The sequence below is a fragment of the Pyrus communis genome, chromosome 3, assembly GCF_041283825.1.
Source record: "Pyrus communis isolate YQ-2024b chromosome 3, ASM4128382v1, whole genome shotgun sequence".
Classification (NCBI taxonomy): Eukaryota; Viridiplantae; Streptophyta; class Magnoliopsida; order Rosales; family Rosaceae; genus Pyrus; species Pyrus communis.
Window position 1 is genome coordinate 11,768,225 of NC_142567.1, and position 4,962 is coordinate 11,773,186.

Genomic DNA, 4,962 nt, shown 5'->3' on the forward strand with positions numbered 1-4,962 from the left:
TCCTATCTTTGGTTTCATTATTTAAAATTTCGTATTTCGTAGTTGTTATGACTTGTTTTTATTTTCAACATATATTTTTTTTTTTTTTTTTTTTTTTGAATTTTGTAAAAAAATGAAAAAACCGTTGTTGGGCTACGCAGAATTTTACGTGGACGTTTTAGATGCTCTCATGTTTTTCCACATTTCTTGGCATACTTAGATTGGACATGTCAAAAGAAACACGTGGGCATAGTGTAACGAAATTCGGAGCTAGAACGAAGATTCTACAAAGTGTGGAAGTTAAGGGCATTTTAGTAATTTAACCATTATTTCCACACATGTTGTTTGTGCCTTATTGTGTGTGCCATATGGGGCCAACCCTACAATTCTGGAACCTTTCCCTCTTTTCTTCTTTCTCTCAGTCTCTCACTTCTCTCTCTCATCTCTCTCGTCTCTTTCTTTTTTCCCATGAAATGCAATCCACCAAACTGCTTTTGAACAAGCAAATGATTACCCAAACCCCTATCAAAACCTTCTTATCGACCCTAAGAATGTCGATCCAACTTTAATTTCTTGAAAATTAGAGCCAGAGTTCGAAGTCACTGTTTTGAGCCCATGCCTTATCTATGTTTTTCTCATCGATTTCGACCAAGGTGAGATTTCTAGTTACCATAAATCAATTCGTCGTGTTGAGTAGATAAATTTTCATATATACATCAACAAATTTAGTTAAGAAGTGAGTGAGTCCTGGCTGTTTAAAAAATTCCCATAAATCCGGCATTTTTCTAGATTTAGGCTATTATGACAGCGGCAGGCACCTGTGATTTGAGGAAGGTAGAATGAGGTAGAATATTTTGTTACTGTTTGAGATATTCCTTAACGTCGTTAGTTATATACTGCGAATATTGCTTCCCGACGACAAAATATTCTGTCACAGTGACTGAATATTCCACCATTCCCAGCCCCGCTAGTGGGGGAGCATGTGGTGCCGCACGGCAGTGCGTGGTGGCTGCCCAAGGCTGACGAAACAAAAGGCGTTCTTGTGCTAATTTTGAAGTTTAGGGTATTTTGGTATTTTGACCATTATTTCCACATATGTTGTTTGTCCTTTTGTGGCCTTATTGTGTGTGTCGTGTGGGTCCCACGTCCACAATCCTGGAACCATCCCCTCTTTTCTTCTTTCTCTCGATCTCTCACTTCTCTTTCCCATCTTTCATGTCTCTCATTTTTTTCTCGTGAAAAGTAATCCACCAAACCGATTTTCAATGAGCAAATGATCACCTAAACCATCAAAATCTTCATATAGACCCTACAAATGTGAATCTAAGTTTGATTTCTTGAAAATTAGTGCCCAAATGCTAGTATGAAGTTACTATTTTGAGCCGACACTTTTTCGGCTTTTTTCTCGTTGATTCCAGCCAAGGTGAGATCTCTAGTTACCATAAATCAAGTTTTTTTGTTGAGTAGATAAATTTTCATATATGGGGCGTAAAATTTGGTTAAGAAATGAGTGAGTTATGGCTAATTGAAAAACTCCTAGAAATTCGGCATTTACTGTAACGGCAGCGAACAACCATGCGCTGGTGTTGGATGAAGGTAGAAGGAGGGCATCGATCGTAGTTCAGCCTGTGACCATCACGTATAGTGGCACACGATGTCGAGTGGCAGGAGCACAGAGACTCACGGCCGTGCATGGCGATTACCTGGGGCTGACGAACCAAAAGGTTTTCTTATGCTAAATTTGATGCTCTGAATCCGTTTTTTTACATCTGTTGAACATAATTTCACCATCTTAACCTAGTTTCATAGTTGACTTTCAGTTAAACTTGATATGATCTTCCAAAGTGAATGACGTAGGGTTGTAAACCCAACCGTTAATTGCACTGATTGATGATTGACTTTTGGTCAACACGTCTCGATTCCTTCTCGATTGTTGTAAGGGACATGTGAACTTAGAATTATGTGATTTATTAAAATAATTCTAAGTTGGGACTTTTTCTTTGTTTTAGGCAGCGGTCGTACTTGAGGGTATCGATATTTGTGCCAGGTTAACGTAGTGCGAACTTTGGGTGGGTAACTTTAATATATGGGATATGGTTATTATTTGAAAATTCCCATGCTAGTATACTTAGTGGATATGGCATGGATTTCTAGAATAAAGTCTTCCATCAAATCTATTTATGAATTGTGATTTGAATTGCATATTCGAAATATTTGTGAAACGTGAAGGCTAGTAGAGGACTGTTACCCTAATGTCACAAGGTTAGGTGACATCGAGTATACACCATGTAGCAGTGGTATATGGATGGTCATGCTTGGTTAATCTGCAATAGGTGACCATACAATGCTACGACCATGCTTGGCTAATCCGCGATAGATGATCACCGCCTATCAATGTTCATAGGAGTGAATATCACATAAAGGGACCTTACATGTTCTTATGAGTTGTTGGACTACTTTCCATATTGTTCATTGGTTTTATAATTTACCTCAACTTCCTCAAAGCCTTACAATTTCAAGTAGTCAATGGAAGCGTTGAGAATTAAGTTAGGGTTGAACCCTAAGCCATAAGGCCATCTCCAATGGAGAGGGCTAAAGGTCCAAAAGCCAAAAAAAAAAATAATGGCCTGATTTGTCCAGAAACTCATCTACAACTGATGGCTGAGCTATAATTCTATAAAGTCCACTAGGCCATTATTGGTCAAAATGGCATTAGGCTGGCCAAATGTGGCCCCATATCCCCTATTTTGAGGTCCAACTCCCCAGTTGCAAAAATTCATTCAAATTCAACGGAAAGATTTGAAAACATCCAACGCTGGTTTAATCAAATTAACCAATAAATTTAAAACCAATAAATTATTGAGGGAGCTATGTTTAGTCCTTTCGGTTGAAGATGGTACATGAATATAACTTGATACTGTTCATTTAAAAATAATTTTTTACAGAACTATAATTCTGGAATGGACTATGTTTAGTTCTTTTGATCGAAGATGGGCCTAACTCTTCAAGTATATTGAATCCAGATGTGAGTTCACAAATTTCAGTTGAAGGAAGAGTGAGTTCATAAAATAGGGTTTCTTTATTTGACACAAATGATATAGTTATTTCATTCTAATTCGATTTTAGGCATCAAACAAAAACAAAATTAACATTATTGAATGTGGGTGTATGAAGTATAAAGCAGGTAGCCAAGCCAGCTTGCGAATCGCCTTCATCAAAGTCCACCTTCCAAGTCATTCTCGCATGCAAATGCAGTTGACCATATCAGTGTTACACAGAGGTGAAAGGAAGAAAGACAAAATGTAGAATAATAATTACATCAATCCCATCCAAAGATATGATTTGTGACATTCTTGTGTACATGTTCATCCAATAATAGAGATTTTGCTTTTTTTTTTTTTTTTTTTTTTTTAAATGAACTAATTAGTGGTTTTGCTACGTCAATTCATAATTTCGGAAACTAAGAAAATGCAAAGAAATATTTCAACTTCCATCTAATCACCATCATACAATTCACGGGCGTTAAAAAACGAAGTCGAATATGCCATATGGAATATAAGTTTGGAATTCATCCCTAATCACTGGACCACCTGTAATAATTTTTATTCAGTAACTCTTTGCTCAATGAAAATTAAGTAATTCAGCTAAATTTAACATTTAAAAAAAAAAAAAAAAAAAAAAAACCCTGAATTAAAAAAGAATACCTAATAAATAATTTTTAAAAATAAATATTTTGTCGTTTTGTTTTGTTCATAATATTTAGGATTGAAAAAAATTCTGAAACTCCCGAACCATACCGATTTCATATCAAAACCAAACCTAAAACAGTCCAAAACCAAACCAAACCAAAAAAATGCATCTAAAACTGAAGCAGAAAAATCAGATAAATTAAAAAAAGGTTGCAGTCTGAAAAAATAATATAAATTTCACCATGGTATATGGTTGTTGCTACCTTGGGGCTGCGGTGCTGGAGCTCCAGTGCCAGTGGTAGTAGCCTGCGACATTTTCAACCATACTGTTAGAATTCAAGCCAAGGAATAATGCACATGCATGCACTCAATAGTACCACTGAACAAAATATATATTAATTCTCTCTTTTTTCTGAATAAAAGATTCTGCTTTGCTTATGTTTTTTTAATCCTACTGCTTTTCATTTGCTTGTTTTGTTAATCCTATTGCTTTTCATTTGCTTGTTTTGTTAATCCTATTGCTTTAGATTAGTTTGTGAAATACGGATGATGGTGTATTACTGAGGAATTGGCAAAAAAAAAATCATATTTATGTAAAAAGTACGTATATCGTGTATGAAACACATTTTCATTTGGTTTATAACTTTATACAATAAAACTTCGTAATTTCTCATATTTACCGTTGTGAACTGATTTTTTTTATTAATCAACACATGATAGACATTTAAACATAGAACCTTTTTCAACTTAAAAAATCTACTACACTATCTTGTAGACTAATAGCTAGTTGATGAAACGAACATATGCACGGTTAACATAAACCAGGCTCAACTGCTGTCTACAACAACTGCTCAAGCCCCTATCTGGGTCCGCTCTCCAGTGCGAGAGGATAAACTAACTGCTTTATAGTGCAAGAGGGTAAACCAATTCCCCGACACCCAAAAGGGTCTACTCTCTAGTGCGAGAGGATAAACTAATTGCTCTCTAGTGCGAAAGGATAAACTAATTGCTCTCCACTGCAAGAGGGTAAACTAATTCCCTGACACCCATCTGGGTAAGCTCTCCAGTGCCACATAGCTCAAAAGATCGAATACTTGAAGACCAATTAAGCAACAAATAGTCAAACAGCAACAACCACTTTGCACCCAACAGTTCGTTCATCCAACACTTCATCTTCAGCAGCTCCATTCTTGGCAGCTTCATTCTTGGCTGCTCAATCTACGGCAGCTGTGAAATTAAACTCAAGCAGTTTCCTCATTTTTGGCGAGCAACCCAAACCGTGGCCCATGCCACA